Source organism: Alexandromys fortis, unplaced genomic scaffold, assembly GCF_014885135.2.
Source record: "Alexandromys fortis isolate MF-2015 unplaced genomic scaffold, M_Fortis_MF-2015_v1.1 scaffold_30, whole genome shotgun sequence".
Lineage (NCBI taxonomy): Eukaryota > Metazoa > Chordata > Mammalia > Rodentia > Cricetidae > Alexandromys > Alexandromys fortis.
Genome location: NW_026067922.1, coordinates 6968615 through 6983907, shown reverse-complemented (window position 1 = coordinate 6983907; position 15293 = coordinate 6968615). Strand labels below are relative to the sequence as shown.

Sequence of the window (15293 nt, the reverse complement as noted above, 5' to 3'; positions counted from 1 at the left end):
AGAGAGAGGAGAGAGAAGAAAGGAAAGAAGAAAGAAAGAAAGAAAGAAAGAAAGAAAGAAAGAAAGAAAGAAAGAAAGAAAGAGAGCTTTGCCCCATAATTTAAGGAATGTAGTCAGTGCCTCATTGGCTTACATAGTTGAAAGCTCGGTGCCCTGTTGATGACCCTGTTTAGGGAGACAGCACTGGCTTGCTGGAGGACGTATGTCACTGGGGGTGGGCTTTAAGAGTTCATAGTTTCACCCTAGTTCTGGTTGGCTGCCCTCTGCCTTCGTGTTTGCAGCTGAGCCAATCTCCTGGTTTCCTTTCCGAATGCCATGCTATCACAACTGACTCTTACTCCTCTGGAACCTTAGATCTAGAAGTTGCTTTGGGTCATAGCATTTTTATCCCAAGTGCAGAGAAGAAACAAACGCAAGGAAACCCTCATTGCTGTCCACAAAGCAATTTCTTTCAATCTCTAGGAATTCAGAACAATCGAGGGCAGAGGGAGAAAACAAAATGGTGGTCTTAACAGTGTTTGTTTTGCAACATTTTTTTGAAGGTTTAAGTTAGAAACTAAGTCAGTGACCCATCAGAAAGGGTGGAGTTTGTTAGCACTTTGAACGAGCCACTATTTTCCCCAGTCTAGGGTATTTTGTCTTTTGGTACAAAGAGTTTAAGAATCAAAGACTCACATAAACTGCAGCTCCTTATTTTGGGAATTAAAAAGTTAAAGTTGATGAAACTTTTGTTTCTTCTGTGACATAGTATAAATCAAGAATACAATGGCATGCATTCATATGACATCACATCTTTATCAAGAAATTTATCCATTCACCTCATCAGCATAAGCTTGTAAAGCCATGGATCCCCGCATTCTGAGACTCACTTTACATACTAGAATACCATGACGGGAGGTATAGTGAATGTCCCATTCTCAGGCATTCCAGATGGAGCCTGGACCTCCTGACCTGCAGTCTCAATGCATCCACAAATTCCTCCAGGAAGTACTGGGCATTGGGGTCCTCTTTTTCATATCTTAATTTACAAAACAAAAGAAATGGGCTCTGCTGATGGATGCCGTGGATTAAAGTGAGGGGCCAGAGGTCATGTATCCCAATCTCACACTTTGTTGACCAACACAAAAGTAACAGGATACCACTTTTATAGACATTACTTTGCTTTTTTGATTTTTTTTGTTGTTGTTGCTGTTTTTGGTTTTGGGTTTTTTTGCAGGGTTTCTCTGTAGCTTTGAAACCTGTCCTGCAAATAGTTCTTGTAGACCGGGTGGTCTTGAACTCACAGATCCGCCTTCCTCTGCCTCCCGAGTGCTGGGATTAAAGGCGTGTGCCACCACCGCCCAGCATAAGACATTACTTTGTAAAGTACAGTGTGCTTCCATCACTCAAGAGTTTGTACTCTCTGTTAGAAGTGTCTCTCCCATGCATGCTGATGGAGCAGGATCAGTTCTCCCCCAACAAGGACATCCTCAGTGGGAATTAGAATCTTTGCATACTGTTCCGCCCTCAGGGGCTTACCTACGTCCTACAAATAGCATCCATCTCAATATTCCCAAGCTCAGGCTAGTCTCCCCTCTTTCCATTTATGTCCACATTGCTGATAAGCCTTCATAAGTTCACACGGATACCCACTGCCTTCAGGGCAGTAAGCACCCAAATGCATGCCCCACCAGAGAAATCCTGGCCTCTGCTCACTTCCTCTGTACCCTCTTTTCTTCTGCCTCCTTCCCCAACTCTAGCCACTTTGTTATGGCTCTCTCATTGCCACAGGGCCCTTACATGTGTGACTCTTCCTCCCTCACACTCACCAGCACCTGCAGGTGTTGACAGCACCTCACACCTTGTGGGGTTTAACTTTCACAACCAATACATGAGATAGAAACCATTGCGATCTCAATTCACACTCATTCCCCCCTCCCCTCAGTGTAGGAGCTGTGGACAGCTGATGGCTTCCAGGAAAAGGAGAGGCAATTTCTTGAGGACTTTGGCTCCTGGTATATTGACCATGTTCCTGTGGCTGGTCCTACACCCATGTGTATATGGGCAGCACTGGCCTCAAGCTCACAGAGATTTGCCTACCTCCATCTCCTGAGTGCTGGAATTAAAGGCGTGTGCCATCAATGCCCAGCTTGTACATAGCTTTTATTTATTTGCACTCTGAGTTATGAAAGAAAAGGAATGGGTGTGAGAGTCTGGGTTCTTGGAAGGGAACCCCATTATTATATCATCCTGATTACATTATACCATCATGATTATTCACCTCATTGCAACCACAAGAAAAAGCCCTATGACGCTGAGCAAGGTGCTTCACTTTGCTCCCTGTAGGCATCCTGTGGCTCGACTCAGGACCACAACTACACATTTTCTCGTGGGTCTCTGAACCTGAGGTGTTCTGGGGCTGAGCTGCTGTTATCACACCTCATTGCATTCCTAGCACTTAGAGCAGGGCCTGGCAGACAGTCAACGCTTTGTGCAGGGGTTCCCAAGCATCAGTTCCCTGAACGCAAATGAGAAAAGCAAACGCTACACCAGCAGCTCTTCAGAGGGCTAACACTAACCACACACGTCTGTATTTCTGTTTTGATTTATTTTATACCCTGAAGGCGACTGCTGTCTTTTCCCAGCCCAGCGTGTATCTTGAAGTTTTACTGGCTTATAAAATATGGACAACTGGGAACTATTCACACAGACAGTGACTTTGCTTAGGACTGAGGCAAAGCTCCAAGTGGGCCTCCCATCCCTCAGGCCTTTGGGTACACTGCTATCTGACCACCTTGCTCTGCCTTGACTTGAGTCTGGCTTGATGATATTACTGGAGTCAGATTTTGCTGGAGTCTATGAACCAGCCTCTGAATGCCAGCATCTGGCCCGCTGTATCTCTGACCCAGAAGAGAAGCAAGGTCTCTCCGGCTTTGCCACCTGCTCCTCCCTCCCTCCCTCCCTCCCTCCCTCCCTCCCTCCCTCCCTCCCTCTCCTCCTTCTTAAGACNCCTCCCTCCCCCCCCTCTCTCCCTCTCTCTCCTGTAACACAGAAAGGGACTTTGCTGAGGTTCTCTTCTCTGCCACAGGCCGTGTTCTCCACAAGATGAACTTGCAGGAAGGAAGGCTAGACCTGACAGCAACCCTCCCAAGTTAGATATCCTCTCCCACCTATTGTCTAATCTTTGGACTATTTGCCTTCCCCTGAAAAATCACTTATTTTTTTCCTACCAAAGTGTATGACAGCTTTCACTTTATTCTCTCCCTACAAAGAAAAGACTTAAGCTTCAACCACGTGACCCTCCTTGGTGGATAGTACTTGGCTTAACCGATCCACCTTTCCATTAATGTGTGTGTCATCTCCCAAGAATCTTCTCGTTGTCTGCTTGTTTAAGTCAACTCCATTGTGGGGCCTTTAGCAGTTAGATAAAAGAAAGTTCCTTTCACTACAGAAATATTTTCTGTAGACCAGAACTCTTGCGGTAAACTCTAGGTCTGGCTATTTCAAACTGCAAGTGAAGCAAATGACCGATGGCTCAGCGGTTAGGAGCACACTGTCTGCTCTCCCAATAGCCCTGAGTTCAATTCCCAGCAACCACATGGTGGCTCACAACCATCTGTAATGAGATCTGGTGCCCTCTGAGGAAGAGACCCGGTCAGTCGTCCTCATCAACTTGGACCATGAAATCCAACATGGACAAGTTCAACAGGACCACCATATATGGGCTCCACCATTGCCAGGGCATAAATTTCATTTTTTCAGTTTTATACCATATAGGATACAAACTGGGTGGTTGAAAACAAAAAGCCCACAAAATCATGTTTCTTAGGTTGAGGCAGTAGCTCACCAGATAAAGTTCTTGCCTTGTGTGTTGGTCTGAGTAATAAATGACCCCCAAAGCCCATGGATTTGACTGCTTAGTCATCAGTGAGTGGCACTACTTGAGAGGGATAAAGGCGTGGCCTTGATGGAGGAAGTGTGTCACTAAGGGTGAGCTTTGGTGTAACAAAAGCACAAGCCAGGTCTGGGGGTTCTCTTTTCCTGCTGTCTGTGGATCCAGATGTAGAACTCTCAGCTCGTTTTATTTAGCATCACGTCTGTCTGCCTGTCACCATGCTTCCTGCCATGATGATAATGGAATAAAGCTCTAAAACTATAGGCAAGCCCCAATCAAATGCTTAAGAGTTGCCATGGTCAGGGTATCTCTTCATAGCAATAGAATACTGGCTAAGACACCTTGCAAGCATGGAGACTCGAGAATGATGCCCCAGAATGCACACAGAAAAATCTGGGCAGGGTGGCATGCATTTGTAGTGCCGGTGCTGGCCAACCAGCCCAGCATACTTGGTGAGCTACAGGCCAATGAAAGAGACTGTCTCATAAAAGCACGGTGGCACCAGAGGTTTTTCTCTCTCTCTCTCTCACATACACACACACACACACACACACACACACCAGAACTACTTCTGGGGGGGGATTGCATCAACAGAATGAAGTATTTTAGCTTATTAACTATAGGAAACTGAATCTGCCAGGCCGTTTAGCAGTGTAAATTAGTTGGGCTGGGTGGTGAGTCTTCACCAATTTGCCATCTTGGGGATGAAGTCATAATGTTTTTAGTTCCGCCGCGGAATGAGTTGCCAAGAATCCAGCAGACAATTTCATTCCAAGACGAAGGAGGAACAAAGCAGAACTGACTCTATTAGGCACTTTCATCTGACCATAAAAATGAGTTAATGGCTTAAATGTGTTTTCAAAACGTTTTAACACTACAAGTAATGTCGCTCAAATGGGAAAATGTGTTGAATATTCTCATGATCGTTAATACCGAGGTGTCCCTCTGAAGGTTTTGACATCCTCTGGGGAATCCGAGCTCCTGATGTCCAGTTCAAAGCCAACCCACAGGAATTCAAAACACAACACACACACACACACACACACACACACACACACACACACACACTCCACACCAAGAGCCCATAATGGAGCCGGGCAATTAGGTGCAGGCTAAAATAGCCCCTTCAGTATCTGAGTTCAGCTTTCTAAAATAGACTTTTACCTCATCACGGCTAATTCTCCCATAAACACCAATATTACAGCAGGAAAAAAAAATGGCCAAGAAATGAGGGCAAAATTCGACTCTGTTTAGGGAATGAGAATCAACGTGCCTCTCCCCGCATTTCAAATTCTCGTGAGGACGTAAGTAATCAAAGTGGGGCCTGGCTGTGGACTGACCCGGCGCTGAGAAAGTATTAGTGCATTTGCTCAGCCTTCTCATAGATTCCAGAACAGGGATAGGAGGAAACGTTTTGAAGGGTTCGTTCCTTTCCGAAGAAAGCTGAGAGAGTCAGCCCACCCAGGCTGGACGTGCTGAATCTCATGTGGAAAGTGACACCGTGGGTGGTGCAAGGAGCCCCAGAGGCCCGAGTCTCGGCAAAGCTTTGACTATCTCTGCTGTGCTGGGGATGCTGTTTCCACTGTCCTTGGTTGGCTTCAGCTTCAGTCTGGAAAATGAAATGACCACCTAGAAGTTACCTGCCACCTAGGCTGCTCCAATAGTCAGTTAACGAGACGGCACAGACCCCCGGTCCTCTAGGTTAGTACACTGTTGTCCAAAGTTCTTTCCCTCAAAGAATAGAGGGGACCCTACTGGGACAGAGGGGCTGTACAAGGGGCTGAGTACCACGTGTCCTGCTGGCCGTCCTCCTGCTCTGGCATGGGGAGGGTTTCGCTTACACTATTCCTCAGAAGATTCAGCAGTATCTGTCCTGTCTATCCTTATTCATCTCTAGGAAGGGTTCTCTGGCAGGATCCACATCTCCAATCAATCTTCTTCACATTCCCTCGCCCTCTCTGCCAAGATATCTCTGACTCCAGTTTCCATCCATAAGCCATTGTCATCTCAATTCTGGTCCTCAGTCATAGGCCCAAACATCTGGGTGGACTTCCTGCAGGCATAGCAACCTGGCTTGGCAATAATACACTCACTTTCTATGTTTCCTACCTCTGTGTTTGGTGTATTTAAATCTCCAGCATCTACCTGATTACATCAGCCAGATACTGTCTCTAATCTGCCTCATCCCTTGGACCATTCTCTCTGCATTTTCCCTCGGCTACCCTCCATACTGCTCCCTGCTCTCTCTTCCTCTCCCTCTGTACAGTGGGGTTTTTTTTGTTTGTTTGTTTTTTGTTATCAGCCCCAGTAGCAGTGCCATTTCCCTAGCTTCACCCATGAGATAGCAAAGGCTCCTCAGAGCAGTCACCGGTTTCCGAGCACATCACGGGTATGAGCAAAATGAAAGTAAATGAGTTAAATCCCTATCATTTCTGGTTTCAATCCAAGGTTAGCTGTATTGTGTGTGTGTGTGTGTGTGTGTGTGTGTGTGTGTAGTGTATGAATGAGCAGCATGTGTGTGTTCATGTGTGGGGTATATCTGTGTATGAGTGTACAAGTGTGTATGTACACTGTGTCTATGTACATGAACAGCATGTGTGTGTGCATATATGTATTAGTGCATAAACCTATGCAAGTGTGTACAGATGAGCTCTATATGCCATTCCTCCTGCTCTACCCACCTTGTTTTATGAGGCAGGGTTTCTGAATGACCTGCAGGTTAGGTTGGCTGGCCAACTCATCCCAGAATCCAACTGTGGCTGCCTCCCTCACATGGGGATTACAAGCATTTACCATCATGTCTAGCTTTTCCAAATGGGGTGTAAGGAGCAAACTCAGGTTCTCATGCTTGCAAAGCAAACACTTTACTAATTGATCTGTCTATCTTCACCACTCCCCGCACAGACACACACACACAGAGACAACACACACACACACAGAGACAACACACACACAGATACACAGACACACACACAGACACACACACAGACACACACACAGACACAGACACACAGACACACATATACCGCTTCTTTAAGTTTCTAGTTTTCCGTGAGGAAGTAAACACGAAATAATAAGTCAAGGACCAGGAAGGAAAGCGCTACTGGAAAGAGTCCCCAAGATCCCAAATATCACATAAGCATCAAACTCTTAATCAAAAGTCATTGCATATACTAAAATCACAGAAGCACTAGAGCTTTATTTAGTTTGAAGAATGTCCAAAGTAGGAAACACAGCCTGCTACTACAGGAGAGGACCAAGAGGAAAGTGACCAGCCACTGGTGGGACACCCCACTCTCTAGACCCTCCATACTGGGGAAAACCCATGCTCCTCTATCACCAGTGGGCAGGTCTGTCAGACAGAAAATTAACAGAGAAATTAGGTAACTTACAGATGTTATGAATCAAATGAACTTAACAGACATCTACAGAACATTCCACCCAAACACAAAAGAATATACCTTATTCTTAGCACCTCATGGAACCTTCTCTAAAACTGATCACATACTCGGTGACAAGGCAAATCTCAACAGATACAAAATAACTGAAGTAACCCCCCTGTATCTTATCGGATCACCATGGTTTACAATTAGAATTCAACAGCAACACTAATTTCAGAAAGCCCACAAACACATGGAATTAAACAGTGCTCTATTGAAACACCCCTGGGTCAGGGAAGAAATAAAGAAAGAAATTTAAAACTTCCTAAAATTCAATGAAAATGAAGGCACAACATACCCAAACCTATGGGATACTATGAAAGCAGTGCTAAGAGGCAAGTTCATAGCACGAAGTGCCTACATAAAGGAAGTGAAGAAAGTTCACACTAGTGAATTAACAGCACACCTGAAAGCTCTAGAACAAAAAGAAGCAGACCCACCCAGGAGTAGAAGACAGGAAATATTCAAATTGAGGATGAAATCAATAAAATGGAAACACACACACACAAACAATACAAAGAAACAACTGTAACATGAAGGGCTGGCTTGTTTGTTGGGTTTTTGTTTCGCCTGGTACCCCACAACTGTTTAGCCCCCCCCCAAAATCACACATAAGTCTCCATAAATTATAAGCTGATTAGCCCATTAGCTCTAGCCTCTCACTGGCTATCTCTCACATCTTGATTAACCCATTTTTCTGATCTATGTTAGCCCTGTGGCTTAGTACCTTTTTTCAGTGGGGCAGATCACATCCTGCTGCTTCGGTGATCTGGGCAAGAGTGGGAGGAATAAACATCCTACTTCCCAGAATTCTCCTGTTCTCATTACATCATTTCTACTTCCTGTCTGGTTTTCCCACCTATACTTCCTACCTGGCCAATCGGCGTTTATTTAAAACATTATTGACAGAATACAGACAATTCTCCCGCACCAACCAATGAAACAAAGAGCTGGTTTTCAACAAGACAGACAAACCCTTATCCATGCTAATAATCAAAAGGCAGAGAGAGAACATCCAAATTAACAAAACCAGAAATGAAAAGGGGGACATGACAAGAGACACTAAGGAAACCCAGAGAATCATTAGGTCACACTACAAACACCTGTACTTCACAAAATTGGAAAATGGAATGTAAAAGAAATGGACAATTTTCTGGATCACATACCAAAATTAATAAACACCAGGTGGATAATTTAAATAGACTTATCACCTGCAACAAAATAGAAGTTGTCATCAAAAGCCTCCCAACCAAAAAAATGCCTAGGGCCAGATGGTTTCAGTGCAGAATTCTACCAGAATGCCAAAGAGGAGCTATTCTGCTCAAAGTGTTCCATATAATAGAAACAGAAGAGACACTGCTAAACTGTTTATAAGGCTACAGTAACCCTAAAACCAAAACCACACAAAGACTCAACCAAGAAAGAGAATTACAGACCAATCTCACTCAAGAACATAGATGCATAAAACTTCATATGGAAAAACAAACAAACAAACAAAAACAGAATAGTGAAAACAATCCTGTACAATAAAAGAACTTCTGGAGGCATCACCATCCCTGACATCAAAATCTATTACAGAGCTACAGTAATGAAGACAGCTTGGCACTGGCATAAAAACAGAGAGGTTGACCAGTGGAATCAAATTGAAGACCCAGATATTAATCCACACATCTATGAACACCTGATTTTTGACAAAGAATCTAAAATTATATAATGGAAAAAAGAAAGCATCTTCAATAAATGGTGCTGGAATAACTGGATATCAACATGTAGAAAAATGAAAATATATCCATATCTATTGCCATGCACAGAACTCAAGTCCAAATGGATTAAAGACCTCAATATAAATCTGACCACACTGAACCAGACAGAAGAGAAAGTGGGAAGTAGCTTTCAATGATGGGCATAGGAGACCATTTCCTAAATATAACCCCAGTAGCACAGACACTGAGAGCAACAATAAATAAATGGGACCTCCTGAAACTGAGAAGCTTCTGTAAAGCAAAAAACACAGTCAATAAGACAAAAAGGCAGCCTACTGAATCGGAAAAGATCTTCACTAATCCCACATCAGACAAAAGAGTGATCTACAAAATATATAAAGAACTCAAGAAAATAGACATCAAAATTCTAAATAACCCAATTAAAAATGGGGCACAGAACTAAACAGAGAATTCTCAACAGAAGAATCTCAAATGGCTTAAAGAAACTTAAGGAAATGCTCAACATCCTTAGCCATCAGGGAAATGCAAATCAAAACAACTCTGAGATACTATCTTACACCTGTCAGAATGGCTAATATTAAAAACACCAATGATAGCTTATGCAGGAAAGGATGTAGAGTTAGGGGAACACTCATCCATTGCTGGTGGGAATGCAAACTTGTACAACTACTTTGGAAATCAGTATGGTGGTTTCTCAGTCAATTGGGAATCAACTTACCTCAGGATCCAGTAATACCACTCTTGGGCATATACGCAAAAGATGCTCAATCATACTACAAAGACATTTGTTCAGCTATGTTCATAGCAACATTATTTGTAATAGCCAGAACCTGGAAACAAACTAGATGCCCCTCAACCGAAAAAATGAAAAAAGAAAACGTAGCACATTTACACATTATAGTACTACTCAGCAAGAAAAAAAATGACATCTTGAATTTTGCATGCAAATGGATGGGACTAGAAAACCCTATCCTGAGTGAGGTAACCCAGACCCAAAAAGATGAATATGGTATGTACTCATTCATAAGTGGATAGTAGCTATAAACAAAGGATATTGAGCCTATAGTTCATGATCCTAGAGAAGCTAAGTAACAAGGTGAACCCTAAGAAAAACATACATAGATCCACCTGGAAAGGGGAAATAGACAAGATCGCTTGACAAAATTGGGAGCATGGGGGGGGGAGAAGGGGGGGGGTGGAAGGAAAAGACAAGGGGAGAAGGAAACGGGATAAGGAGAACTTGAGGAAATAAGATAGTTGAGATGAAGAAGGGATAGAGATGAGAACAAGGACAGATATTTTTATTGAGGAGCCAGTATGGGGTTAGCAAGAAACCTGGCACTAGAGAAATTCCCAGGAAACCACAAAGATGACTCCAGCTAAGACCCTAAGCAATAGAGGAGAGGGTGCCCGAACTGGCCTTGCCCTATAATCAGACTGACAAATATCACCACAGAACCTTCATCCAGCAACTGATGAAAACAGAGGCAGAGACCTGCACTGGAGCACTGGGCTGGGCTCCCAAAGACCAGATGAAGAATGGGAGGAATGAGGATATGAGCAAAGAGGTCAAGACCATGACAGGTACACCCACTGAAACAGTCTACCTGAGCTAATGGGAGCTCACCAACTCCAGCCAGCCAGGGCAGAAAACAGTATAGGTTCAAACTAATTCCCCTGAGTGTGGTTGATATTTGCATGGCTGGGGCCACTGGCTGTAGCAGCAGGATTTATCTCTACTGCATGTACTGGCTTTTTGGAACCTAGTCTCATTGCATGGATATCTTGTTCTGCCTACATATAGTAGGGAGGGTCTTGGACCTTCCCCCAAAACAATGTACCTTACCCTTTCTGAGGAATGGATGTGGGGTGGAGGGGTGCAGAGAATGGGAGGAGAGGAGGGAGTGGGAACTGGGATTGGTATGTAAAATAAAAAAGACTGTTTTTATTTTTTTATTATTTTAAAAAATAATTTAAAAAAGGAAAAAAAAAGAATACCCAAAGTATTGAAATCTCACTTGAGATTTCAGAGCCAAGAAAGATGTCTTTGTTCTTGAAAGGAGTAATCTCATTGATTTTGAAACCGCTCCTTCCCACAAACAAAACTAACTCCTTAGATTAAAAACCCTGGCTTGAGCCCCAACCATGCTGTGGGGACAGCAACCCAACCCTGGAAGAGGAAGAGGGAGTGGGAGCAGAGTTGGCAGATGTGAGTCTGGCACCTGGGCCTACTTCCTGAGTGAGACCCCCATGAGGCCAGCGGGATCAGAAATCAGCAGAACCCATTGATGGCTACTTCAGCACAAACGCCCCAAGACTTTTCTGGTGTCCAGAAAGCCCATAAAATTAGCTCAGAGTTTTCTTCCCAATTCCAGACCCAGAGAACCTCATGGGAATATGGACTTGACACAGAATTCTGCCCCATTTTCGCTTCTTTCCCCTCTGTGCTTCCTTTGCCAAGGACACCCTCATGCCTGGGAAGGTCTCACCTGAGGACCAGATCTCAAAGCACCTTCAAAGATCCCCGGGGCAGAATTAGCGACCTTGGTTGTCATGCATTTTTAAGGGTCCGTTTCTTATTCATTTGTAGGTGCACTTCTCATTCCAATAGCGCCCTGTCCACACCTCTGCCCTTGCATCACGCCCAGGTCCAGACAGACAATTTCTCTTTCCTGGTGTTTTCTGATCACACCAGTATTGGCTAAGTAGTCACTGGATAATAAAGGCAATAGCATTGACTACAAACAGAACCAACATTCATTGTTATGAATGGGTGAAAAAAATCAACATTCCCCCAGATCTCAACATTTGGGGGAGTGCTTGAACCTTTCGGGAGCTCAGGAGGCTATTTTGAAAATCTGATGAAAACCAGCCTTCTACTAAATATGTATACATGTATAAAAAGACACATTTCCAAGATGCGCAGTAACTACACTGGAGCCCAGGAATGGAATCCCTTATTTATGTTAAAATGGGGAAACGGAACTTATAGAAGGATGGACAGGTTGCATGAAAGAGAACCTGTGATCTCAGCTGCCTTTAAAAGAAGGAAAATCACTTCTTGGAAACACTGTGAGCTTCGGAGACCACGGGGGTGTCATCCTTCTCTAGAGTTTTGGGTTTTCCTTGTCCATAAAAAGCAAATCATTATACCTACCTTTCGGTACTGACACATAGAATGTTGGTAAAGGATTACCTTTGGACCACTGCTCATCCCCAGAGCAAACACTAGTTATGTGCGCCCCCTGCCTTGCATCTGTGGAACTGCAGTCGTGGAGAAAGCAACTCATTTTCTTTTTTATTTAAGAAAATCCGCAGCAGCTGCTTCAGCCAAGGGAAGAAAGACGATGCAGACCACCGCCAGAGGACGGCGGGCGCTGAACGGCTGCACTGGGCTCATTCACAGTGCTATTAATCATTCAAGAGCCCATTTATGACAAACACAGGTCACTCCCTTTGCATGACAAGGCGGAGGGGTCCACAAAGGTCCATTATCCTCCCCCAAAACAGAGCATTGTGGGAGACATAGGAGAAGCCATGTGCTCACACACAAACGGACATTGTAAGGGTGTTTGCACAACCCCGTCCTGCTCCGAGAGGATTTCCTGCCAAGGAGACGTTTAGATCTCAGGGTCCAAGGAGCAGACATTGGCTCATTCAACATGGCTTCAGGCAGTGAGACCTAGAAATCTGGTGCATGCGTCCCTCTGCTGACCATGCCTGGAACTGCAGGCCAGGAACACTGAGACCCTGTAGCTCTTGAAAGACTGATTTTCAGGATTCCAGACTTTTAACTGCTGCCAAACAGATGAGTGGCCCTTGCCACAATTGCCACTCCCTTAGGAATGGCGAGTCTGAGTTCTGTCCTGGTTAAGGGGGGAGCTTCTCGTCTCCTCATGGCTGGTAGCTACTAGGACTCTGAGATCTCAAAGGACAAGAGCTGCGGCCACCCCAGTTTATAACTCACTGTGCCCCCATCTCCTAGAGCCCACACAGAGCGGTGATGCTCAGCTTCTCAGGGGGATCTCAACCTCAACAAGTCCAGAATTCAAAGACTCATTTCTCCTTTGGAAATCAGCTCCTGCAAGGTGCTCCCTAGCTCAGAAGGTAGCAACTGAATGAGCTCTGTATGAAGGCTGCTGCTGAGCTAACTTGGCCCGTTCTCACACCCCATGTTCAAGCCAACACATCCCACAGCTCAGCTTTGAGACAGGTCTTGAGTTTAATCCTTTGTATCCATCAACAGTGTTCTAGACCAAGCTGAATGGACCATCCCTTGCTAGGACATCCCCAGTGTCTTCCTCGACAGGTCCCCAAGCCCTCTTTTTGCCCAGTCCCAACCGCTCAGCTAGCTTAAATTTCTCAAATAGAGCCTGTGACACAGTAGGAAAATTACACCCAGTCACTTCTCTGCTTAAGTCCCTTCAGTGACCTCCACTTAAGGGACTGTGATTTTGTCCCAGTCAGGAGATCTACGTTGCTTTCTCGCCTTCTAAAGCGTCTCTATTCTGCGTTAGGTACTTTGATGTCTTTAATGTTATTCCTTCTGTTTGTTCAAGTTCATGCCTCCAGTCCTAACTCTCCCTTGCCCTTGCTGGTCTTTCTATTTGAAATGCTTTTCTCCAGGTCTCTGTTCAGTTTGCTTTTCTGTGAAGCCCAGCCTAACTGTCATGTCTACAATAGTCCTTTGCCATATACCACTACCTGGGTTCTTTTTTTATTTTTATACCTATCTCTACTAATTTATATGCCCTTAAATTTCTAAAATAGAGCCTGTGACACAGTAGGAAATCTATCTATATCTATCTATCTACCGATCTGTCTGTCAGCATGTGTGTGTATCTGTCTGTAAATACCTGTCTATATGCATGTATACACATCTATCTACCTACCTACCTGTCTCTATCTATCTATCTATCTATCTATCTATCTATCTATCTATCTTCTATTATAATCTATCATCTATCTCTATCTCTATCTATAAGCTATATACACACATAGCATGAAATAAATAAAATACCACCCATTATTCTGCTGTAATTCCTTCTTTAAACAAAACAGGTCTTCCCTTCATATCACAGGGAAGGAGAAATTCTCAAGTCTTCCTGAAATTCACTGCCCCCCCCACGCGCGCGCGCTCTTTCTTATATAAAAGCAAAATTCTGCCACTATAGTATTCAGAACAGTGTGTAGGCCCTCAGGTGTGGTCCAAGCTGCAGGCCTCATCTTTCCTCCATCTGGGTGCTCCATTTTCCACTGATGAGGCCAGGATGGTGCCGGGAAGTTTTGGCAGTCAGAGTGCATGGCTCATGCGTCTTGAGTTATAGCCAAGAAAACATGAGACTGAATACTTATTTTTACATAGGGATCTTGTTAGTATTCCCAGCCCCACACTCTGCATATATTCTGTGATAGGCACTGTGTTAAATACTTCACAGATATTGTCAAATCGCATCCACAGGGCTAGGCACTGCTCTTATCTGACAAGGCTGGCACGTGTTGAGTAGCTCGTATGGTTATAGCCAGCACCCAGCAAAGCCAGGCTTTATGTACAGGGCATTCCAGAAAACTCACATTTTAAGCCACTGTGTTAGCCCACTCATCTGACACCCCAGAACTACAACTCAGTGCTTAGAGAACCAGAAACCAGCTTTCACACCTGGCTTGTTGCTTCTGGTGAGGGTCAGGTTGCAGAAGCCATGCCCAAAACAATTGTGTGCTGAACTGTATGACAGTGAGCACAGTTCCTTATTGAAACCTATGTAAGGGTGCTGACCAAACTCCCAGGATGCCAGACTAGGATGTGGGTTTCAGAAGAGTAACATGAGGCTCATTTGGAGAGAGAAGTCATTTGTGAGCCTGGTATTCATGAGGGTAATAAATACATCACCATAAAACAGAAGGTCCATTCTTGGGTGGCTAAGGAGAGTCAGGGAGAGGTGACCAGGGATTGGTTGCATAGAAAATCTCAGCCAGTGAGCAGGGCAGAAATGTGGCTCAGCTCTTGGGTCCTGGGAAGACATCAGCAGTTAAGCAGCTGCCAAGTCAGAAAGTTCAGCTGTGCCAAAAATCTCACTGCAGTTATTTGTTGGCCAAGTTGATGCTGGGGGAGGTCATTTTTTTGCACGGAGTCTCAATCTTTATCATCTATAACCTTGTGGCCAAGTGGCCACAGAAACACTTCCCTGTGCCAACATTCTTTACCTAATGAGGAGGAGGAGAAAGAATAAAAAGGAGAAGGAGAAGGAGAAGGAG

The 15293-nt window shown here is 44.4% G+C and overlaps 1 protein-coding gene across 1 annotated transcript in view; it reads right to left on the bottom strand.

Moving 5' to 3' along the window:
• Positions 1-15293, bottom strand: part of Cyria (CYFIP related Rac1 interactor A) — a 111777-nt gene that overhangs the window by 38940 nt on the left and 57544 nt on the right. The gene's annotated exons all lie outside the window — the stretch shown is intronic.